At 47.8% G+C, this 26194-nt stretch overlaps 1 long non-coding RNA gene across 1 annotated transcript in view; it reads left to right on the top strand.

The window, feature by feature from the left end:
• The first annotated feature begins 1484 nt into the window (after nucleotides 1-1484).
• The window catches only part of LOC119965646, a 45906-nt gene continuing 21196 nt past the window's right edge, over nucleotides 1485-26194 (top strand). The window contains exon 1 of the long non-coding RNA XR_005460592.1: nucleotides 1485-1595. This is a non-coding gene — a long non-coding RNA (uncharacterized LOC119965646). The remainder of the gene's footprint in view (nucleotides 1596-26194) is intronic.

The following is a 26194-nucleotide window of genomic DNA, read 5'->3' on the forward strand; positions in this document are numbered from 1 at the left end:
ACTCACTTCTCTATCCACAATCTTCTGCAATTTCTGTTTAGTGTCGGAAACAAAACAGTGCCATTGGAACAGGGACAGTAAAGAGACTAGATTATGAACTGTGCATTTATTTATAACTGTTATATGTACCCTAAATTGTTGATTTGTTAAAACACGCTTCTCCATATAGTAAAGAAAATATATAGCTCAAACTCCCGTAATCTTCTTTTCATTTTGCCTCATAAAATGAAATCTCCTGACTTATTTTCATTTTATCTTTCACTTTACTCTTTCTCTAACTCATATATATTACGTGGAATTACACTGAATATACAGTACATTTTAACCCACTTTCCAGCACCTGGTCTTACAGGTTACAGCATTTCCGATGCAGATCCAAGTACCTTTTAAATGAATTGAACATTAAATGAGTTGAGCTTGGCATGATGGCACAGTGGTTCGCACTGCTACCTCACAGTGCCAGGGTCTCAGGTTCGATCCCAACCTTGGGTGACTGTCTGTGTGGAGTTTGCACGTTGCTCTCCATGTCTGTGTGGGTTTCCTCTGGGTGCTCCATTTCCTCCTACAGTGCAAAGATGTACAGGTTAGGTGGATTGGCCAAGATAATTTTCTCCTTAGTTCCCAAAGATGTGCAGGTTAGGTGGATTGGCCATGATCAATGCTTAGGGTTACCACGTTACTGACGCCATAGGTAGGGGACAAGACCTTTCCTGTCTAAGCTATTTAGCTCCCTAATAATTTTGTATACCTCAATTAGGTCACCCCTTATCCCCCACTGTTCTAAGGAAAACAACCCTAGCCAACAAATCTGTCCTCATCTCTGCAATTTTCAATCCCTGGCAACAATCTTGTAAATCTCATCTGCACTCTCTCCAAAGCAATTATGTCCTTCCTGCAATGTAGTGACCAGAACTGTGAAACCCCAGCTGTGAATACCGTGTCCAGTCCATCAATGTTGATTTTGTAGGAGTTTTGCCTGAATGCCTGTGGAACTGGCTTCAAGAAGGTGGTGAAATTATATTCAATAAATAAAGAAGTTAGTTTAAGTAATAGTGACCAGGACAACTGTCATGGCCTATCCATCCCATGAAAGAATAAAAGAAATGATTTATATTGCCAACATTCAAGGACAGTAAGAGTTTCTTGTATGCAGAATTGAAAAGATCAAGAGTGATTTGCAAATCTGGTGCAGCATAGACAATGACACTGCAGTCATTGCAAACTGCAGATCATGTATATCTATGGTAGTTTAGTTTTGGTTTGGTGATGACTGAGGTTGAAGAGTTTCCTATCTAGATGGTATCTAATGTTGATACCAGAGGGCCGTTGATCTTTATGGTGAATAGCCATTTCTGGTGCCAGGTAGATTGTAAAGAGAATGGGGGCTATCACACAGCCTTGCTTGACCCGTCTGGATTCTGAAGCCATTGTCTTCAGAACTCTCACTCATCACCAAACATTTGGAGAATTGTGATGAAGTTGCTTGGACATTCAAAAATCTGGAGAAGAAATTACTGAGTTTAATGCTTTGGTATAGGCAGCTAGACAAGAGCTAACGCACACGACCCTCTTGAGACTTACCAGCCCAGAACACGGTAATGTTTTCCTTTACAGTATTTATCAAACCGATATTATCCATGGTGGCACAGTGGTTAGCACTGCTGTCTCACAGTGCCAGGGACCCAGGTTCGATACCGACCTTGGGTGACTGTGTGGAGTTTACATGTTCTCCCATTGTCTGCGTGGGTTTCCTCCCGGTGCTCCGATATCCTCTCACAGTCCAAAGACGTGCAAGTTAGGTTGTGGAGATAGGATGGGAGAGTGGGTCTGGGTGGAGTGATCTTTCAGAGGGTTGGTGTAGATTCGATGGGCCAAATGGCCTCCTTCTGCACTGTTGGGATTATATGATTCTATGATTATATTCTGTCATTGTTTTCAAGGCTTACCAAGAGCAGAGTGGGAAGAATTCCAACCACCAATGAAAATCTATCTTACAGCTTTCATTACTTCACTAAGCTCATTAAGGGGCCTCACGGTAGCATGGTGGTTAGCATCAATGCTTCACAGCTCCAGGGTCCCAGGTTCGAATCCCGGCTGGGTCACTGTCTGTGTGGAGTCTGCACGTCCTCCCCGTGTGTGCGTGGGTTTCCTCCGGGTGCTCCGGTTTCCTCCCACAGTCCAAAGATGTGCGGGTTAGGTGGATTGGCCATGCTAAATTGCCCGTACTGTAAGGTTAATGGGGGGATTGTTGGGTTACGGGTATACTGGTTACGTGGGTTTAAGGAGGGTGATCATTGCTCGGCACAACATCGAGGGCCGAAGGGCCTGTTTTGTGCTGTACTGTTCTATGTTCTATGTTCTAATCAGGTATCCTCAGCCAGGAAGATCCATTGTACTCCAGTGAACTAAAGTATTGGATTTCTGAGTCTGCCATAGAAAATCAAGTCTAGTTCCTATTGCCAGATATGAAATCTTGGAGCTAACTTGACTTCAAAAAAATCATGCTCAGCATGTCTTAGTGTTAAACTGAGTATCTCCCTCCTCTTGCGGATTTGTACATCCAATTTTTGAAGAACGGCGCATAACTTTTTAATTCCCTTGGCTTGTATTTAGTCCTTGATTGGCACACTTGAAAAAAACTAACATTTTTAACATCTATGAATAAATTAATTCATCTTATGTGTGATTGTTGGTATGGTCAGCATTTATTGTCCATTCCTTTTTTAAAATAAATTTAGATTACCCAATTATTTTTCCAATTAAGGGGCAATTTAGATTGGCCAATCCGCCTACTCTGCACATTTTTGGGTTGTGGGGGCGAAACCCACGCAGACACGGGGAGAATGTGCAAACTCCACACGGACAGTGACCCAGAGCCGGGATCGAACCTGGGACCTCAGCGCCGTGAGGCAGCTGTGCTAACCACTAGGCCACCATGCTGCCCTTATTGCCCATTCCTAATTGTCCTTTTGAAGGTGGCGATGAACCATTTCAGTCCTTGTAATTTAGGTACACCCACAGTGCTGTTAGGGAGTCAGCTCCAGGACTTTGAGGCAGCGACAGTGAAGGAATGACAATTTGTTTAAAGGTCAGGATGGCGCAAGGCCTGTTGGGGAGAAGCTTGCAGGTGGTGGTGCCACCTGCTGCTCTCACCCTGCTAAGTGATAAAGAATGCAGGTTTGCAAGATTGAGTTTGTAGCATTCTTGGCTCTGAATGAGAATGTTGTGGGTCGAACTACAGAATCTCACTAACATTTCAGTGCTTCCTGAGGTAGTTGTACACTGTCTCAGGTGCTGTGTTACTAATAGGAAGTTAAAGGTGAATGCAAAAGATTAAGGGGAGGCAGTGGCACAGTGTTATCATAGAATTTACAGTGCAGAAGGAGGCCACTCGGCCCATCGAGTCTGCACCAGCTCTTGGAAAGAGCACTCTACCCAAGGTCAACACCTCCACCCTATCCCCATAACCCAGTAAACCCCACCCAACACCGAGGGCAATCCACTTAACCTGCACATCTTTGGACTGTGGGAGGAAACCGGAGCACCCGGAGGAAACCCACGAACACACGGGGAGGATGTGCAGACTCCGCACAGACAGTGACCCAAGCCGGGAATCGAACCTGGGACCCTGGAGCTGTGAAGCAATTGTGCTATCCACAATGCCTGACTATAATCCAGAGGATATCTGGGGACCCAGGTTTAAATTCCGCTATGGCAGATGGTGGAGTTTGAAATTTATAAAAAAAACAAAATCTGGAATTAAAAGTCTAATGGCGACTGTAAAACCATTGTCAATTGTTGTAAAAATCTATCTTGTTTTCTAATGCTCTTTCGGGAAGAAAATCTGCCGTCCTTACCTGCTATGGCCTACATGTGACTCCAGATGCACAGCAATGTGGTTAACTCTTAAATGCCCTCCAGGATCGGCAATAAATGGTGGCCCATGAACGAATGAAAAAAAAAATTAATGGCACTATTTGGAGAACAGCAGGACAATCTTCTGATGTTCTGACCAACATTCCTCCCTGCACCGACTGTGTAAAAAACAAATGATTCGCTCATTTACTGGTTTGCTGTTTATGGGATCTTGCTGGAAACAAACTATTTGCCATTTCTTGCTTCGTTCAGCAGAGTGCACTTCAGAAATAATCAATTGATTGTTGCTCACTTTGAGATGTTCTGAGGATGTGAAAGATGTATAAATGCAAGTTTTACTTCCTTTAAAGATCTCCTAATTTAAAGTTTTTTAAAGGTAATTGGTAATATATTAAGATTTTTAATATTTATCATGAAAGTTCTACTGGAGTGGGATTTGAGACTAGAATCACCTGCTTAGAGGATTCATAGGATATTTAATATAATCTATCTCGCATCCTTCCTCCTTCCTAAACACGCAGCTATGTCCTCTTATATGTTACTGCCAACATAAGGTATTATATTTTACTGCTAACATACACTATTTCCAAATTTCTGTTGTTAATGAAGTTTAACTGTGCAATTGTGCAATTAAACAGAGTGGAAGGAACTGAAAGATCAATTGTTATGAGGAGTTAAGGCCTGTGCAGTTGCTAGAATCTGGTCAATAGTGAGATTGAAGAACTAACCAATGTGTATGATTACTTGATTGGAGACAGTAAAAATATAAAATCCTGAGGAAAAGTCAGACTTTCAATACGATTACCCTAATATTCTGCTGTAAAATCAGTTGGAGGTGGGTTGAACCCTTAGGAAAATAGCACAGACAAGGACCCCGAAGAAATTGCCAGGCATCCATATTTCAATACATAACACTACAAATTTCAAAATATAAGGGTTGGAGGACCAGCAGCAGGGTGCGAAATATCACCTGGAAGGCAGTGGCAACTGCTGCCTGTGCAAGCAGCATAACGAGGAGAACTGCTGTTCAATACCGGAAGAAGACCAATGACCTCCATCGAGTTACAAGGCTAAGTTACCACATCTCTCCTGGCATCAGTTCTGCCTGCCACTCCTCAAATTCCCAAACCCCCCCCCCCCCCTCCCCATCGACTGTCCAACACCTCGCGCCCCCTCGCATCCAATCTTCAAGCTTGTTCTTCAGCACCCCTTTGGCACCTACCAGCCCAACGCCTTCATGTCCACATGTGATGCCCACAATATGACCTGCTATAGAACCCCCTTAGCCATCAAGCTTCTGGTTCACAATGCCCTCTCTTTGTTCCCACAGGAGAAGAGAGCCCACAACAAACGGAAAAGGGCCAAGGCAGTGGGAGGATTCCCAGAGATCCGAGTCCTCACCCCCTATGAGGAACGGGCCCTGGAAATTGTGGGTTGCCCAAGAAAAAGCAGTCACTGACAGCGAGGTTGGCCTGTGCCTGAGAGGTGAGGGTCCACTGCCACTTCACCCAGATGACCTGTCTCAAGTGAGTTGTTCATGTCAGACAAACTATCCTACCCTCTCACTATCCACATGTCTGTTATTTCGCAGAATCACTATCTGATGAGGTGGGCCATCTGGGGTTGTACCCATACCTGCCACCCAAGACAACATCTTGGAGAGCTCTGAGGAGACCATTGGTGAGACTATCACCCCCACCTTCCACCAGCACAGAGACACACACCTTGGTGGGTGACATTAGTGGACAGGCTTACACAGACCTGGTGAGCACCACACGTGTTGAAGGCTGCGAAGAAGATGTCGTAGTTTCTCTGCTCCGGGAAAGTACTGGACGACGACTTTCCTGGAGCGGAGAAACTACGACATCTTCTTCGCAGCCTTCAACACGTCATCAATGGAGATGAACATTTTGCCAAGGTCATCCCCACACCCCCACTACTTGCCTTCAAACAACCGCGCAACCTCAAACAAACCACTGTTTGCAGCAAACTACCCAGCCTTCAGAACAGCGACCACGCCACCACTCAACCCTGCCATGGCAATCTCTGCAAGACGTGCCAGATCATCGGCATGGATACTACATGTGAGAACACCACCCACCAGGTACGCGGTACATACTCGTGCGACTCGGCCAACGTTGTCTACCTCATACGCTGCAGGAAAGGATGTCCCGAAATGTGGTACATTTTGACGAGATCATGCAGACGCTGCGACAACTAATGAACGGACATCGCGCGACAATCACCAGGCAGGAATGTTCCCTTCCAGTCGGGGAACACTTCAGCAGTCAAGGGCATTCAGCCTCTGATATCTGGGTAAGCGTTCTCCAAGGCGGCCTTCATGACGCACGACAACGCAGAATCGCCGAGCAGAAACTTATAGCCAAGTTCCGCACACATGAGTGCGGTGTCAACCGGGATCCTGGATTCATGTCGCATTACATTCATCCCCCACCATCTGGCCTGGGCTTGCGAAATCCTACCAACTGTCCTGACTTGAGACAATTCACACCTCTTTAACCTGGGGTTACCCCGATCTCTGGATCTGGAACGACTTAATCACCTGCTAATGCTCGCATTCTAAGCATTGTCTGGCATCTTTGAATTTGTCTATATATATGTTTCTGGAACATACCTCTCCATTCACCTGAGGAAGGAGCAGTGCTCCGAAAGCTAGTGTTTCAAACAAACATGTTGTACTTTAACCTGGTGTTGTAAGACTTCTTACTGTAACTTGATAGAGTTTTTCGAAGAGGTCACAAAGATGATTGATGAGGTAGAGCAGCGGATGTTGTCTATTTGGACTTCAGTAAGGCCTTTGACAAGGTCCCTCATGGCAGACTGGTCCAAAAGATGAAGTCACATGGGATCAGGGGTGAGCTGGCATGATGGATACAGAACTGGCCAGGTCATAGAAGGCAGAGAGTAGCAATGGAAGGGTGCTTTTCTGATTGGAGGGCTGTGACTAGTGGTGTTCCGCAGGGATCAGTGCTGGGACCATTACTGTTCGTAGTATTTATAAATGATTTGGAGGAAAATGTAACTGGTTTGATTAGTAAGTTTGCAGACGACACCAAGGTTGATGGAATTGCGGATAGCGATGAGGACTGTCAGAGGATACAGCAGGATTTAAATTGTTTGGAGAGTTGGGCGGAGAGATGGCAGATGGAGTTTAATCCGGACAGATGTGAGGTAATGCATTTTGGAAGGTCTAATGCAGGTAGGGAATATACAGTGAATGGTTGAACCCTCAAGAGTATTGACAGTCAGAGAGATCTAGGTGTACAGGTCCACAGGTCACTGAAAGGGGCAACACAGGTGGAGAATATAGCCAAGAAGGCATATGGCATGCTTGCCTTCATTGGCTGGGGCACTGAGTATAAGAATTGGCAAGTAATGTTGCAGCTTTATAGAACCTTAGTTAGGCCACACTTGGAGCATAGTGTTCAATTCTGGTTGCCACACTACCAGAAAGATGTGGAGGCTTTAGAGAGGGTGCAGAAGAGATTTACCAGGATGTTGCCTGGTATGGAGGGCATTAGCTATGAGGAGCAGTTAAGAACATAGAACATAGAGAAATACAGCACAGAACAGGCCCTTCGGCCCATGATGTTGTGCCAAACTTTTGCCCTAGGTTAATCATAGATTATCATAGAATTTTGGACACTAATGGCAATTTATCATGGCCAATCCACCTAACCTGCACATCTTTAGACTGTGGGAGGAAACCGGAGCACCTGGAGGAAACCCACGCACACACGGGGAGGATGTGCAGACGCCACACAGACAGTGCCTCAAGCCGGAATCGAACCTGGGACTCTGGAGCTGTGAAGCAGTTGTGCTATCCACAATGCTACCGTGCTGCCCTTAAGAACAAATTAATCTACACTCCATTATTCTACCATAATCCTTGTACCTATCCAATAGCCGCTTGAAGGTCCCTAATGTTTCCGACTCAACTACTTCCACAGGCAGTGAATTCCATGCCCTCACTACTCTCTGGGTAAAGAACCTACCTCTGACCCTATATCTTCCACCATTCACCTTAAATTTATGTCCCCTTGTAATGGTTTGTTCCACCCGGGGAAAAATTCTCTGACTGTCTACTCTATCTATTATAATCATCTTATAAACCTCTATCAAGTCGCCCCTCATCCTTCTCCGTTCTAATGAGAAAAGGCCTAGCACCCTCAACCTTTCCTCGTATGACCTACTCTCCATTCCAGTCAACATCCTGGTAAATCTCCTTTGCACCTTTTCCAAAGCTTCCACATCCTTCCTAAAATGAGGTGACCCGAACTGCACACAGTACTCCAAATGTGGCCTTACCAAGGTTTTGTACAGCTGCATCATCACCTCACGGCTCTTAAATTCAATCCATCTGCTAATGAACGCTAGCACACCATAGGCCTTCTTCACAGCTCTATCCACTTGAGTGGCAACTTTCAAAGATCTATGAACATAGACCCCAAGATCTCTCTGCTCCTCTACATTGGCAAGAACCTTACCGTTACCCCTGTATTCCGCATTCATATTTGTCCTTCCAAAATGGACAACCTCACACTTTTCAGGGTTAAACTCCATCTACCATTTCTCAGCCAAGCTCTGCATCCTATCTATGTCTCTTTGCAGCTGACAACAGCCCTCCTCACTATCCACAACTCCACCAATCTTCGTATCATCAGCAAATTTACTGACCCACCCATCAACTCCCTCATCCAAGTCATTAATGAAAATCACAAACAGCAGAGGACCCAGAACTGATCCCTGCGGTACGCCACTGGTAACTGGGCTCCAGGCTGAATATTTGCCATCCACCACCACTCTCTGACTTCTATTGGTTAGCCAGTTTGTTATCCAACTGGCCAAATAAACTCAGTTTGTTCTCACTGGAATGATGGAAGTTGAGGGGCGACCTGATAGAGGTCTTCAAAATTATGAGGGGCATAGACAGAGTGGATAGTCAGAGGATTTTTCCCAGGGTAGAGGGGTCAATTACTGGGGGGCATAGGTTTAAGGTGCAAGGGGCAAGGTTTGGAGGAGATCTACGAGGCATGTTTTTTACACAGAGGGTAGTGGGTGCCTGGAACTCGCTGCCGGAGGAGGTGGTGGAAGCAGGGACGATAGTGACATTTAAGGGGCATCTTGACAAATACATGAATAGGATGGGAATAGGGGGATATGGACCCAGGAAGTGTAGAAGATTTTAGTTTAGACGGGAAGCATGACGAATGGCCTGTTCCTGTGCTGTACTTTTCTTTGTTCTTTGAGGGCCTCGACATCATGTCCCAGTCACTGAGGGGCATATCCCAGATGCAGGTGGGCATTGCTGAGGCACTGCAGAGCATGGCCGAGTCATTGAGGACCATCACTGACGGCATTGACACTATGGTGTAGCCAATGGGGAGCCTCCAGAACTGGCAGTGCCAGGTGACTCAGGGGCTTCTGGAGTTCACTTCAGCTGCTCCTCTATTCCACGGTGCCTCCAGGACCCTACGGAGATGGTCAGGGAGGAGGAAACGCTGGAGATAAACCCCGGGGCCTGCCACCAAGGAACTATGGCAGTCTCCACTTCTCCCGAATCCCCCCTCCTGACATTGTTACACCTCAAGGGCAGTGGGTAGAGCAGAATGGCATGGTCATGCCAGTGACACCAGTATGTTATCCGGGGCCCCCAGCTCCGGCTCCAGGCCCTCCAGAGCATGTCTGCAAAGGGCATCAAAGGACACAGGACATGGAAAGCAGCAGGCTGCCCCACCTCCAATGTGCATCCTGAGGACACATCTAGACATAGCACTAGATCACAGAAGATCAAGAAAAATGGAGAGCACTGAGTGGGTGCTGGGGCAGGGAGTCATGACCTGTAGCTAGGGAGAATGGAAATCTGTCACAGTAAAATATTCACTATTATAACATCGTGCAGCACGGTAGCACAAGTAGATAGCACTGTGGATTCACAGCGCCGTGGTCCCAGGTTCGATTCCCTGCTGGATCACTGTCTGTGCGGAGTCTGCACATTCTCCCCGTGTCTGCATGGGATTCCTCCGGGTGCTCCAGTTTTATTCCACAGTCCAAAGAGACGTGCAGGTTAGGTGGAATGGCCATGATAAATTGCCCTTTGTGACCAAAAAGGTTAGATGGGGTTATTGGGTTACGGGGATCGGGTGGAAGTGAGGGCTTAAATGGGTTGGTGCAGACTCGATGGGTCGAATGGCCTCCTTCTGCACTGTATGTTCTATGTTCATGTCACACCTCATACATGTGTACAGTGTGTGCCCCATGTACAGCAGTCCAAGATCAATAGCTCCCGTGCTGAGCCCGTTCAGAGGATGGGTGTGAGCGTGCTGTCAGTAGAAAGACAATTTCCGGTATGTTTTGCTTTTGGTGCAGTATCATTCCCTATCTAGACTTCTTCCCGAGTTCCATAAGTCCTTAAAGTTTAAACCGTTCACTTGCTCAAACTGGGACACAAGTCAGTTTTTTTCTTCTTTTCTTTGATTTCCTAAACACACTGGTTGCCAATGAATCTTGCATTAAGCTCCTGCTAAGAGACTTGACAAACACTAATTTGTACAAATTACAGTTTTTAATTGTACACATAAATAACACATTTTGTGGATTTCAGTTCATTTACATTAATTGTTGCTCTCCATTGCACTGTAATCATTGTTTTACGGCTTTTTAAACAGCCACTTTATCAATGTTTTGCAAAGTGCTATTACTGTTGGGTTTGTGCGGAACAGTTGGTTCTTTCCCTTTCGAGGTTCAGACAGGATTGAATCTGCCTTATGTGGGGCAGGGATATTGGTGTATCATCCTGCTGCACACATTGGCCTGGTGGTAATAGGGTCGGTGGTGGAGGCCTGTTGCAGGGAGAACCGTGGGGAGCCATGTTGGGATAGTTCCCCAACATGGGTTGGTTGCCTGCTCCAAGGATGAAGGTCATCAATAAGTCCATTTAAGGCCATACTCAGCGGAGATTTGGTGCCATTGCTGGCATTTTACCAACTATACAAGTCTCCATGTGCAAAGCTGCCAGCTCAGTCGAAATGGCAGATAATTTGGAGCTGAAGACTCCATATACATTGACGGGTCCATGAGAATGAAAGACAGCAGCTCTGTCAGTGAATGGGCCTGCAGGACCATGTACCCTGTAACCCAATGTCCCTACCAGTTTTGGGAGTCTTCATTGCAGCTTTTCTGTGTTGGCCAGTAAAGGCACCTCCATGGTTTGGTGTGCTCCTGCTCCTTGATCTGCTTTAGCAGTGCTTACCTCTCGTTATGGGCTGCCAATGTTTCAGGGCTGCTGGCCCTCTCATTGGGAGCATCATCAAGAGCTCACAGACGATTGTGCCACTAGTCCTGCCGATAGCGAGTGCAGGCTTGGGACCCCTATTTGATTCCAAGATCAGGGTCCTGAAGCTGGCAGGAAAATTCAAACTTCAATGACCGCTTGATCCCAGCCAGTCAGCCTATGTGCTGTGCTACTTCCCACAGGAGGTCGAGTAACAGGGATTCAAAACCAAGATGCTTCCCTTTTAATGACCAATGACTACATGTGGTTGGTTTTACTTTTATTTGTTCATGGGATATGAGCGTTGATGGCAAGGACAACATTTGTTGTCCATTGTTCATTGTCCTGGAGATGGTGGTGGTGAGCCATCTTCTTGGACTGTTGCAATCTGTCTGGTTTAGGAACACCCACAGTGCTCTTCGGAAGGAAGTTCTGGGGGTGTAATCCCACAACAGTGAAGGAATGATAATATAATTCCAAGTCAGGATGGTGTGTGACTTGGGGGGAAACATGCAGGGGTGGTGTTCCCATGTGTCTGCTGCCCTTGACCTTACATGTGGTAGAGGTCATGGTTTTGGAAGGTTCTGTTGTTGAAGCCTCAGTGAGTTGTAGCAGCGCATCTTGTACTGTTGCCACTCAGTGCTGGTGGTGGAGGGAGTGAATGTTTAACGTTATGGATGGGGTGCCGGTCAAATTTTTCTTGGTAGGAGTCAAGCTTCTGGATTGCAGTCATCCAGACAGGTAAGATTGCCAACCCTCCAGGACTGACCTGGAATCTCTAGGAATTGAAGATCAATTTTTAGGAGACTGTCACATGCAACCATAGAGAAAATCTATACAGACATTGAAAAAGATTATGGGCACAATTCATCCAAAAAATTACTAAGTGCGATTTTGGCCGATTTTGGCAGGGTGTTTTCTGCCGTCTTTTTGGGTGAGATGCAGACCTGGTTCACCCACAGTTACTTGTTTTTTGTGGCCTTGGGGAGTTTCTCCCTGGTCTAGCCCACACTTCAAAATGTTTTCAGCAGTGAGGAACTGAACCCTGGCAAGACCAGCTCCTCAGAGATCGAGACGCCATTTTAAAAGGGTGCCCCTTTGAGGGTGAGTTTGAGGGTCCCCCTCCACCCTGGGACAATGCCATCCGCCGCACACATGGGCATTACCTACCCCCCACCCCAAGTGAGCATGCCCCACTATGGGGTTGCTGAGGGCCCTCTCCTTTGAGGCAACCCTCTCCCCTTTCAGGATCCCCCCCCCCTTTCAGGACCCCCATCTTTCAGGACCTTCCCTCTTCACTCCCCCAAACTTTATGAAGCCCCTTCATAAACCCTTTCACCCCCACCCTGCATACACCCTTTCAGACCCCCTTTCATGGGCATGGCCCCCTTGACAATGCCAACTCAGAACCCGGGCAGCCTGGCACTGCCATCCTGGCACCCTGGCATTGCATCTGGGATCCTGAAAGTGCCAACCAGACCCTTGCGGGGCCAGGCTGACATTGCTAGGGTGCCAGGGTGCCTGGGTGCCAGGGGTTTGCCAGGGTACTGTCCTGCCTGCCATTGACCAAGGGGAGGCTCTAATGGCCTCTGAGATCCCCAGAGTGTCCATCGCGACTGGAGACCAGTTTTAATTGACGACCAGGTAAGGCCTCACCGACGTGACCAGTGACTTCCGGGAGCCGAGGGAATTCAGCCGCAACTAGGCTGCGCATATTTAAATGAGCCTAATGGCGAGGGTGTGATGCACATCGCACAGGGCACTGCGGGTCGGTGACTCGTGGGCGGTTTTCTACCCAGCGTGAAGCCAAATTTAGGACTCTTCCGCTATTCACCGGGCCTGCCCGGATTGGCGCCGAATGGAAAAACTGTTCCTGTGTGTTTTTTTGTCATTTTCTTTGAACATTTCTCTTCAGCAGATGTAAAAAATATTGACAATGGTGAGTATTCCATCACACCTCTGAATTGTGTCTTGTCTATGCTGCACAAACTTTGGGGAATATGGAGGCAAGTTATTCATCGCAGGATTTGGTGGATTGTGTAAAAAGTGTTGTAGTGGATGAGTGAATACTTTCCTTGCAAGATGAATTCTGGGAGCAAATCAGGGCAGCTGCCGATAAGTCTATGCTAAGATACCAAGATGTAAAACTTGGCAATTCTCTGTTGTAATTATTGAAAAGTAAATCTGTACTGGGTACGCATGGACTGGTTTTTGCAATGTTCTGGATCACTGGGATAAGAATTTCTCTGGACATTGTGTGCTGAGAAATAAATTGGTGAAATTTTGTGTTGTTTGCTATTTTCATCTGAATGTTAAATGCTGGTTTTTGTAGAGGGTTAGCAAACAGTGTAATCGTACTATTTGCAATTTAGCCTTGCTGAACTAATTGACTGAGGATGGGAATCAAAATTCGGAAAATCTCGACAGCCCAAGAAGGATACAGAAATATCAAAAAGGCAGGGGGAGAGACATTGGATGGACTCAAATTTCTGGAAGAAATCAGTCACCTTTCTTTAGCCTCTTCCTCTCCAACACTGACTGACCAGAGTCCCTGTTGTTATCAGGCTCTTAACTGCTTCAGTGTCAACAAGCCCAACCACTTCCCAATCACAATCCCTGTGATCTCCTCCCCATTGCATAAATTCTCCATTCAACTACTTCCACCCTGAAAAAAAAATCTCAGCTTCTGCAATAACCTTTCATTATTGCTGGAACCCCTCTCGCATACTTAGATATGCAAGGACCATGTCAGACTTCCACAACCCAGAAACCCTCCCTCCAGTTCAGTTACACCCAGTGACCTATTACATCAATGTTTCCATACCCCACACACAACTGTCCTCAATATTCCCACTTCACAAAACCCCCTTCAGTTGCCACACTCACTAGGATTTTTCTTTTATTCTTCTCAGGGCGGGATTATCTGGCCCTTTCCACTGACGGGATCTTCCGGTCTCACCAAAGGTGACCCCCGCATTGAGCTCTCTGGTGGCAGGATGGGAGAGCCACGCAAAATGCTGTACACATCGCCAAACTGCCTCTTCACAACCCCCCCCCCCCCCCCAGGAAACCCTGCTCTTAGACTTTAGACCCTACCTACTTACCTACTGGGCTTGAGATCCATCTTCTAATTTGTCATTGTACCCATTTCTGAGAATTCCCCAAAACTAGGGTTGCTCAGAACTGTGGTATATCTAAATGATCTGGAGAAATGTGGATGGTCTGATCAGTAAGTCTGCGGATGACATGAAGATTTGTCGAGTTTGTGATAGTGCCGAGGATTGTCAGAGGATACAACAGGATATAGATAGATTGGAGACTTGGGCACAGAAATGGCAGATGGAGTTTAATCCAGATAAATGCGAGATGATACATTTTGGAGAATCAAATGTAAGTATGAAGTATACTGTAAATGTCAGAACTCTCAGGAACATGAACAAACAGAGGGAGTGGGCGTGCAGGTCCACAGTTTCTAAAAGTGGTAACACAGGTTGCCGAGGTGATTAAGAAACCATATGGCATGCTTGCCTTCATCAGCCGGGGCATTGAATACAGGAGTTGGGAAATCATGTTGCAGCTATATAAAACCTTGGTTAGGCCACATTTAGATTATTGAATGCAGTTTTGGTCACCACACTATCAGAAGAACATGGAAGCTTTGGAGAGAGTGCAAAGGAGTTTCACCAGAATGTTGCCTGGTCTCAAGGGTGTTGGCTATGAGGAGAGTTTGAATAAACCAGGATTGTTTTCATTAGAATGACGGAGACTGAGGGGATACCTGATAGAGGTCTACAAAATTATGAGAGGCCCAGACAGAGTGGATAGTCAGAGGCTTTTACCAAGGGTGGAAGTGTTAATTACAAGGGGCCACAGGTTCAAGGTGAGAAGGGGAAAGTTTAAGGGAGATGTGCAAGGTAAGTTTTTCATGCAGAGAGCCTGGAATGTGCTGCCAGAGGATGTGGTGGGAGCAGGCACATTAGCAACATTTAAGAGGCATCTGGATGGATACATGAATAGAGAGAAAATGGGGGGATATGGACCGAGTAGGGGCAGAAGGTGTTTTTTTAGTTCGGGAATCAAGATTGGCGCAGGCTTGGAAGGCTGAAGGGCCTGTTCCTGTGCTGTACTTTTCTTTGTTCTGTGTTCTTTGTACTCCAACACCCAGAGTTTGGCATGAAATAGTGTGAATCTAGAAGTGTGGACTGGTGTTTAAGCCTGGTATAGCAGGACAGGACAGACTGTGACTATGGGCTTGCTAGGTGTACCAGAGAACCCCACCAACCTACACCAAACAGCACCCCCACCCCTACATGGCCTCCACACCCCCTCCTATACTCCTTCCCCCTTTCGCCGACCTACAGGAATGAAGCTCCTAAAGACACACTCCCGGAGTCCACGCATGTGCCCGCATCGACGAGTTCACCACCCATGCCCGCACCGATGTGTTCTACACCCTTGCCCGCTGCAAAACCAGAGCTCCGGCAATCGCAGCATACGATCAGGGACAGATTGAACCTGTGAGCCCTTCACCCGACCAGACTTCACTTTTTTAACAGGGGGTGAATATGGTGAACGTATTATAGTGACCATTCACCACTGTACTACATTGTATCACACTGTTGTCCATGCGGGCTCCACCTATGGACCATTGTACTGTACTACACTGATTGTATCATGTCGGTGCCCTTGTGGGCTGCACCCCTGGCTCTGCCCCCTTGAGGGGAGGTATAAAGAGCAGCTGCCCTGTAGGCGACTCTCATTGCAGAGCAGTCACAGGCAGGCACTGTTCTAGTTGATTAAAGCCACTGTTGACTTCAACTCTCTGTCTCGTGTGAATTCATGGTTGCATCAATACCCAACCGAGGCGAGTGTCTCTGCGATGGTGGAGGATGCTGGAGACAGCGGTGACAGGAAATCAGTGTCATCCCCGGACTTGAGCTCCGGCGTGTTCTTGGTCTCGGGTCAATGGCTTGTGTTGGTGTCCTTGTCGCTGGTCGGTACCTGGGGCTCTGGCTGTGGCTGTGGCTGGAGGTGGGGTACACCAGAAAGACCAATCCCAGAGGGCGTGTTTGGGAGGGGTTAGTAGGGGTGGTGATGAGAAGGTGTTGTGGGGATGAAGGTGGGGCGGAGGTGGTGTTGGGGAGGTAATACACGTGTCACGGGGAACCACAACTCAGTTGAGTCTCATTTCCTGGTCCAAGGCCATCTCCATGCCATCTCCTTGAGCCTGCCAACTATGTCCAGGGCCCGCTGCTCTGGCCGATACGGTGAGGAGTCGCAGGTCTGGCGGTCCCCCTCCAGTCTCTTCTCCTGCTGCCTGTGTTCTGGGCTGCTGGGAGGGGGGGAACAGAATATGCAGAGCATTAGACAGTCTGACGCATGCAGCCCAGGGGGGGAAGCTGGTGGCTTCAGTGGCCAAGGCACCCAGCCATGGCAGCCAATATGGGTGCTGGCATGTCGTGCATGGTGGGGCTTTGGCCGCCCTCCAGTGGGTGTGTGTGTGGGGGGTAACGGGGGTTGGTGCCAGAGGCACAGCACTGCCTACTCGCCCTGGCTGCGCTGAGGAGGTTGTGCCATTTCGTACGGCACTGCAAGCCGGTCCGGATGTTGTTGCTGGCAGTGCTTACTGCCTCTGCCACCTGCGCCCAGGTACAGTCAAAGGCGGTGGCTGGTAGCCTCCTTCCTGGGGGTACCGCGTTGCTCACCTTTCTTCCATGGTGGGTCTTAAGCTCGGCGTCAGTGAATAATGGGCCTCTCTCCTTGCTGCCATCTTGTTAGCTGGGATGGTGTGTGTGGGGAGAGCAGTGTGTATATGCGGCTGCAGTTTGTCAGCCTCCTGAGTGTCAACCTCGAATCCAGCGAATCCCACATCGTTTCTCATCGGAACCGATTGTGTTTCACATGGCACCGGTGGTAGCCCCTCAACAGTCGCTGAAGTGGTCCAGGAAGTCCACGACTCCTGCCCTGTTGTTATTGTAAAACTAGACATTGTAGTATAGGGCTGGATTCTCCGATTTTGAGGCTTTGTCCGGAGGAAGTGTCTAGTTTTACAATGAAAAAAATCAGCAAGGGCCCAGCCCCGTTCCTCCGACTGGTGAGGGGCTAGTAGCTGTGCCACATAAAATGCACGGCCTACCCAATATAAACGGCCAGGTCACTAGCCGCGTATGCCCACGGCAATGACCTGCAGCGGTCGCATCATACAACATGGTGCCGGCCATGCGCGGACCCGACCTGACAGATAGTGGCCACCCGCTGGCCACCGCCCACCAGTCCCCCCAGCCCTCACCACAGCAGCATGGCTGCCCCCCCCTCGCCACAGCAGCATGGCTGCCCCCCCTCGCCACAGCAGCATGGCTGCCCCCCCCTCACCACAGCAGCATGGCTGCCCCCCCCCGTCACCACAGCAGCATGGCTGCCCCCCCCTCCCTCCCCCCATGCCCGACTGTGGCAGGATCATGAAAAATGAGAGTACACGTGCCCTGCGCTGTCGGGAACTCAGCCCATCGGATACGGAGCATCGGGAGGGCCTTCAGGTAATGTCCTGAGGCTGTCCCAGCGGTGTGCGACATACTCCTCTATGATGCTGTTTTGGAGGGGCGGATTATTCGAAAACAGGCACCACCCCAGATATCAGCATCAGGCAATGGAGAATCCCACCCTGGGTCTCAGGAACGGAGAATCCCGCCGACTATATACGCTGGTCCAGCCCACACTCGGGCCGGGTCTTTATATTCCGGTTTGCTCTCCCACTGACTAGGGATTGCTGTCCCTCAACATATTTAAGTTGCAACTGGATATTGCGAAGGGCAGCCTTAATATGGCGGCAGAGCCGTATGCTCAAACACAAATTGGAAGGTAATTAATCCTGTTAATCAGACAAGTATCTGCAATTTTACGGGCGGTTTCAGAATTTTGAAACAGTGCTAAGAAACCATGTGGCTTCAGAATCTCGGCAGATATAAAAAGACAGTTAGTTGGGGGCTTCAGTTGACGTGGCAAATGGTTGAGCGTTAGGAGGGCCCTACCTGGGAGGTGCTGGAGTGGGGTTACGTTCAGGACATCGGAGGGGGAGAATGCACAGTCGGGCATGGGGGTGTGCAATCATGTGGGCATGGGATGGGGAATGGCTCATTAAGAGAGTCGGTGTGGACTAGTTTAAACTAGTATGGCAGGGGGTGGGTACCGGAGCAATAGGTCAGAGGGTGAAAGCATTGAGGGAGAACTAGGGAATAGGGCCAGTGTGGCTCTGAGGCAGAGCAGACAGGGAGATGTTGCTGAACACAGCGGGTCTGGTGGCCTGAAGTGCATATGTTTTAATGCAAGAAGTATTACGGGTAAGGCAGTTGAACTTAGAGCTTGGATTAGTACTTGGAACTATGATGTTGTTGCCATTACAGAGACCTGGCTGAGGGAAGGACAGGATTGGCAGCTAAACGCTCCAGGATTTAGATGTTTCAGGCGGGATAGAGGGGGATGTAAAAGGGGTGGTGGAGTTGCACTACTGGTTAGGGAGAATATCATAGCTGTACTACGGGAGGACACCTCAGAGGGCAGTGAGGCTATATGGGTAGAGATCAGGAATAAGAAGGGTGCAGTCAGAATGTTGGGGGTTTACTACCAGCCTCCCAACAGCCAGCGGGAGATAGAGGAGCAGATAGGTAGACAGATTTTGGAAAAGAGTAAAAACAACAGGGCTGTTGTGATGGGAGACTTCAACTTCCCCAATATTAACTGGGACTCACTTAGTGCTTGGGGCTTAGACAGGGCAAAGTTTGTAGACAGTCCAACTAGGGAAGGGGCTGTACTGGACCTGGTATTGGGGAATGAGCCCGGCCAGGTCGTAGAAGTTTCAGTAGGGGAGCATTTCGGGAACAGTGACCACAATTCAGTAAGTTTTAAAGTGCTGGTGGACAAGGATAAGAGTGGTCCCAGGGTGAATGTGCTAAATTGGGGGAAGGCTAATGATAACAATATTAGGCGGGAACTGAAGAACCTAGACTGGGGGAGGATGTTTGAGGGTAAATCAACATCTGACATGTGGGAGGCTTTCAAGTGTCAGTGAAAGGAATTCAGGACCGGCATGTTCCTGTGAGGAAGAAGGATAAATACAGCAAATTTCAGGAACCTTGGATAACGAGAGATATTGTAGGCCTCGTCAAAAAGAAAAAGGAGGCATTTGTCAGGGCTAGAAAGCTAGGAACAGACAAAGCCTGTGTGGAATATAAGGAAAGTAGGAAGGAACTTAAGCAAGGAGTCAGGAGGGCTAAAAGGGGTCACGAAAAGTCATTGGCAAATAGGGTTAAGGAAAATCCCAAGGCTTTTTACACGTACATAAAAAGCAAGAGGGTTTCCAGGGAAAGGGTTGGCCCACTGAAGGATAGGCAAGGGAATCTATTGGTGGAGCCAGAGGAAATGGGTGAGGTACTAAATGAATACTTTGCATCAGTACTCACCAAAGAGAAGGAATTGGTGGATGTTGAGTCTGGAGAAGGGTGTATAGATAGCCTGGGTCACATTGAGATCCAAAAAGATGAGGTGTTGGCCGTCTTGAAAAATATTAAGATAGATAAGTCCCCAGGGCCGATGGGATCTACCCCAGAATACTGAAGGAGGCTAGAGAGGAAATTGCTGAGGCCTTCACAAAAATCTTTGGATCCTCACTGTCTTCAGGTGCTGTCCCGGAGGACTGGAGAATAGCCAATGTTGTTCCTTTGTTTAAGAAGGGTAGCAAGGATAATCTAGGGAACTACAGGCCGGTGAGCCTTACGTCAGTGGTAGGGAAATTACTGGAGAGAATTCTTCGAGACAGGACCTACTCTCATTTGGAAGCAAATGGATGTATTAGTGAGAGGCAGCATGGTTTTGTGAAGAGGAGGTCGTGTCTCACTAACTTGATAGAGTTTTTCGAAGAGGTCACAAAGATGATTGATGCAGGTAGGGCAGTGGATGTTATCTATATGGACTTCAGTAAAGCCTTTGACAAGGTCCCTCATGGTAGACTGGTACAAAAGGTGAAGTCACACAGGATCAGGGGTGAGCTGGCAAGGTGGATACAGAACTGGCTAGGTCATAGAAGGCAGAGAGTAGCAATGGAAGGGTGCTTTTCTGATTGGAGGGCTGTGACTAGTGGTGTTCCGTAGGGATCAGTGCTGGGACCTTTGCTGTTCGTAGTATATATAAATGATTTGGAGGAAAAGGTAACTGGTCTGATTAGTAAGTTTGCAGACGACACAAAGGTTGGTGGAATTGCGGATAGCGATGAGGACTGTTAGAGGATACAGCAGGATTTAGATCGTTTGGAGACTTGTGCGGAGAGATGGCAGATGAAATGAAATGAAATGAAAATCGCTTATTGTCACAAGTAGGCTTCAAATGAAGTTACTGTGAAAAGCCCCTAGTCGCCACATTCCGGCGCCTGTTCGGGGAGGATGGAGTTTAATCCGGACAAATGTGAGCTAATGCATTTTGGAAGGTCTAATTCAGGTAGGGAATATACAGTGAATGGTAGAACCCTTAAGAGTATTGAAAGTCAGAGAGATCTAGGTGTACAGGTCCACAGGTCACTGAAAGGGGCAACACAGGTGGAGAAGGTAGTCAAGAAGGCATACGGCATGCTTGCCTTCATTGGCCGAGGCACTGAGTATAAATATTGGCAAGTCATGTTGCAGCTGTAAAGAATCTTAGTTCGGCCACATTTGGAGTATAGTGTTCAATTCTGGTCGCCACATTACCAGAAGGATGTGGAGGCTTTAGAGATGGTGCAAAAGAGATTTACCAGGATGTTGCCTGGTGTGGAGGGCATTAGCTATGAGGAGAGGTTTGACCTTTGTCCTAGGTTAATCATAGAATTTTGGACAATTTGTCATGGCCAATCCACCCAACCTGCACATCTTTGGACTGTGGGAGGAAACCGGAGTACCCGGAGGAAACCCACGCAGTCACGGGGAGGATGTGCAGACTCCACACAGACAGTGACCCAAGTCGAAATCGAACTTGGGACCCTGGAGCTGTGAAGCAATTGTGCTATCCACAATGCTACCGTGCTGCCCTTAAGAAGTTAACCTACACTCCCTTATTCTACCCTAATCCAAGTACCTATCCAATAGCCGCTTGAAGGTCCATAAATTTTCCGACTCAACTACTACCACAGGCAGTGCATTCCATGCCCCCACTACTCTCTGGGTAAAGAACCTACCTCTGACATCCCTCTATATCTTCCACCATTTATCTTAAATTTATGTCCCCTTGTAATGGTGTGTTCCACCCGGGGAAAAAGTCTCTGACTGTCTACTCTATCTATTCCCCTGATCATCTTATAAACCTCTATCAAGTCGCCCCTCATCCTTCTCCGTTCTAATGAGAAAAGGCCTAGCACCCTCAATCTTTCCTCGTATGACCTACTCTCCATTCCAGGCAACATCCTGGTAAATCTCCTTTGCACCTTTTCCAAAGCTTCCACTCCTTCCTAAAATGAGGTGACCAGAACTGCACACAGTACTCCAAATGTGGCCTGACCAAGGTTTTGTACAGCTGCATCATCACCTCACGGCTCTTAAATTCAATCCCTCTGCTAATGAACGCTAGCACACCATAGGCCTTCTTCACAGCTCTATCCACTTGAGTGGCAACTTTCAAAGAACAATGAACATAGACCCCAAGATCTCTCTGCTCCTCCACATTGCCAAGAACCCTACCATTAACCCTGTATTCCGCATTCAGATTTGTCCTTCCAAAATGGACAACCTCACACTTGTCAGGGTTAAACTCCATCTGCCACTTCTCAGCCCAGCTCTGCATTCTATCTATGTCTCTTTGAAGCCGACAACAGCCCTCCTCACCTATCCACAACTCCACCAATCTTCGTATCATCTGCAAATTTACTGACCCACCCTTCAACTCCCTCATCCAAGTCGTTAATGAAAATCACAAACAGCAGAGGACCCAGAACTGATCCTGCGGTACGCCACTGATAACTGGGCTCCAGGCTGAATATTTGCCATCCACCACCACTCTCTGTCTTCTATCGGTTAGCCAGTTTGTTATCCAACTGGCCAAATTTCCCACTATCCCATGCCTCCTTACTTTCTGCATAAGCCTACCATGGGGAAACTTATCAAATGCCTTACTAAAATCCATGTACACTACATCCACTGCTTGTACCTTCATCCACATGCTTGGTCACCTCCTCAAAGAATTCAATAAGAACTTGTAAGGCAAGACCTACCCCTCACAATCCGTGCTGACTATCCCTAATCAAGCAATGCCTTTCCCAGATGCTCAGAAATCCTATCCCTCATACCCTTTCCATTACTTTGCCTACCACCGAAGTAAGACATTACTGGCCTGTAATTCCCAGGGTTATCCCTATTCCCTTTTTTGAACAGGGGCACGACATTCGCCACTCTCCATCCTCTGGTACCACCCCTGTTGACAGCGAGGACGAAAAGATCATTGCCAACGGCTCTGCAATTTCATTTTCTTGCTTCCCATAGAATCCTTGGATATATCCCGTCGGCCCGGGGGACTTGTCTATCCTCAAGTTTTTCAAAACGCGCAACACATCTTCCTTCCTGACAAGTATCTCCTCAAGCTTATCATTCTGCTTCACGCTGTCCTCTCCAACAATATGGCCCCTCTCATTTGTAAATACTGAAGAAAAATACTTGTTCAAGGCCTCTCCTATCTCTTCAGACTCAATACACAATCTCCCGCTACTGTCCTTAATCGGACCTACTCTCACTCTAGTCATCTCATATTTCTCACGTATGTGTAAAAGGCCTTGGGGTTTTCCTTGATCCTACCCGCCAAGATTTTTCATGCCTCTCTTAGCTCTCCTAATCCCTTTCTTCAGTTCCCTCCTGGCTATCTTGTATCCCTCCAGCGCACTGTCTGAACCTTGTTTCTTCAGCCTTACATAAGTCTCCTTCTTCCTCTTAACAAGACATTTCAACCTCTCTTGTCAACCATGGTTCCCTCACTCGACCATCTCTTCCCTGCCTGACAGGGACATACATATCAAAGACAAACGCAGTACCTGATCCTTGAACAAGTTCCACATTTCACTTGTGTCCTTCCCTGACAGCCTATGTTCCCAACTTCTGCACTTCAATTCTTGTCTGACAGCATTGTATTACCCTTCCCCCAATTATAAACCTTGCCCTGTTGCTCGCACCTATCCCTGCTCCATTACTAAGTGAAAGTCACAGAATTGTGGTCACTACCTCCAAAATGCTCCCCCACTAACAATCTATCACCTGCCCTGGTTCATTACCAAGTACTAAATCCATATGGCCTCCCCTCTGGTCGGACAATACTACATACTGTGTTAGAAAAGCTTCCTGGACACTGCACAAACACTACCCCATCCAAACTATTTGATCTAAAGAGTTTCCACTCAATGTTTGGGAAGTTGAAGTCGCCCATGACTACTACCCTGTGACTTCTGCACCTTTCCAGAATCTGTTTCCCAATCTGTTCCTCCACATCTCTGCTGCTATGGGGGGCCTATAGAACACTCCCAACAAGGTGACTGCTCCTTTCCTATTTCTAACTTCAACCCATATTACCTCAGTAGGCAGATCCCCCTCGAACTGCCTTTCTGCAGCTGTTTACTATCTCTAATTAACAATGCCACCCCCCACCTCTTTACCACCCTCCCTAATCTTGTTGACACATCTATAACCAGGGACCTCCACAACCATTTCTGGCCCTCTTCTATCCAAGTTTCCGTGATGGCCACCACATCGTAGTCCCAAGTACCGATCCATGCCTTAAGTTCACCCCCTTATTCCTGATGCTTCTTGCATTAAAGTATCACACTTCAACCCATCTCCTTGCCTGCAAGTACTCTCCTTTGTCATTTTTACCTTCCCCACTGCATCACTACGTGCTTTGGCATCCTGACTATCGTCTACCTTAGTTGCTGGACTACAGATCCGGTTCCCATTCCCCTGCCAAATTAGTTTAAACCCTCCCGAAGAGTACTAGAAAACCTCCCCCCCAGGATATTGGTGCCCCTCTGGTTCAGATGCAACCCGTCCTGCTTGTACAGGTCCCACCTTCCCCAGAATGCGCTCCAATTATCCAAATACCTGAAGCCCTCCCTCCTACACCATTCCTGCAGCCACGTGTTCAACTGCACTCTCTCCCTATTCCTAGCCTCGCTATCACGTGGCAACCGGCAACAAACCAGAGATGACAACTCTGTCTGTCCTGGCCCTTAACTTCCAGCCTAACTCCCTAAACTTGTTTATTACCTCCACACCCTTTTTCCTACCTACATCGTTGGTACCAATGTGCACCACGACTTCTGGCTGCTCACCCTCCCCCTTCAGGATCCTGAAGACACGATCAGCGACATCCCTGGCCCTGGCACCCGGGAGGCAACATACCTTTCGGGAGTCTCGCTCGCGACACAGAATCTCCTATCTATTCCCTTAACCATTGAATCTCCTATTACTATTGCTTTTCTATGCTCCCCCCTTCCCTTCTGAGCCCCAGAGCCAGACTCAGTGCCAGAGACATGTTGAATAAACTCGGTTTGTTCTCACTGGAACAATAGAGGTTGAGGGGCGACCTGATAGATGTCTACAAAATTATGAGGGGAATAGACAGAGTAGATAGTCAGAGGCTTTTCCCCAGGGTAGAGGGGTCAATTACTAGGGGGCATCGGTTTAAGGTGCAAGGGGCAAGGCTTAGAGTAGATGTACGATGCAAATATTTTTACACAGAGGGTAGTGGGTGCCTGGAACTCGCTGCCGGAGGAGGTGGTGGAAGCAGGGACGATAGTGACATTTAAGGGGCATCTTGACAAATACATGAATAGGATGGGAATAGAGGGATACGGACCCTGGAAGTGTAGAAGATTGTAGTTTAGTCGGGCAGCATGGTCGGCACGGCTTGGAGGGCCGAAGGGCCTGTTCCTGTGCTATACTTTTCTTTGTTCTTTGTATGAGCGGACGTGTGACCTGCTGTGTTGTGCTGTAGCAATTCTGAAATTCTGTACCCATTGAAGGCATGGCTACTGACACCAGTAAGGAATGCCCGCACTGATGCAAAGGAGAGACACAACACCTCCCAATGGACAACTCGAGTGATGATCGAGTGGGCCACAGGACCTCTGAAGATACAGTTCAGATGCTGAGAGCAACCTTTCAGAGCCCTTCTGTATATCCCAGCAAGGACATTGCTTATTGTCCTGTGTTAGAGCTGTGTGATGCACGATCAATTACACAAAGACGAGAGTTGAATGCAATCGAGGCTTTAATACACTGAGATGTGTGGCCTCCTACAGCAGCTGGTGAAATGGCTGCTGTACAGTAAGCACACATATTTATACTCCGCCTACTGGGCGGAGCCAGAAGGCAGGGGACTACCCCCGTACCTGTAGTACAGGGCCTTACCACAAATCACCTAACATATACATCAGTGGTGACTACCACACTGTGGCACTACAGAGGGCAGAGGAATTGACCAATGAGGACATCCTAGATCACGATGCCTCCTCCCTCAGTGAAGGAAGATGCTGATCAGATGCTGCACGCTGAAGAATGCCAGGGAGACAGACAGAGCACAATCAGATGTGCAGAAGGGAGACTCAGAACACACTAACATGTACACGTTTCAAATGATCCTCACCAACAGATCCATTCAATCAAAGAACGATTCATCTTTCTGCAGCTCTGTCGCCGTTTCCTTCATTGACCTTACTATGTATCTGCACTCAATAAGACAGTGGGCTGCAGCATGGGAATGCAGCAACCTCAGGTTGTGTGATCTCTTCCATCCTTCCATCACACTGTTTGACAGAGCTAGGATACTGCTAAAGTCCCAGTGGTCTGGCAGAAATGAAAGGATAAGTGTTGCCTCACCTCAACACAAATTTATTGGAGAGCAGGAAAATAATAAGTCAGCATGCTTTTAGAATATTAACTCACGAACTGTTGGCAAGTTATTCTTCTGAAATCTCTGACATGTGCTCCTATAAGGTACTCCCTCTGTGCGGTCAGTTAGTGTGGGGGC

This window comes from Scyliorhinus canicula, chromosome 5 (genome assembly GCF_902713615.1).
Source record: "Scyliorhinus canicula chromosome 5, sScyCan1.1, whole genome shotgun sequence".
NCBI lineage: Eukaryota > Metazoa > Chordata > Chondrichthyes > Carcharhiniformes > Scyliorhinidae > Scyliorhinus > Scyliorhinus canicula.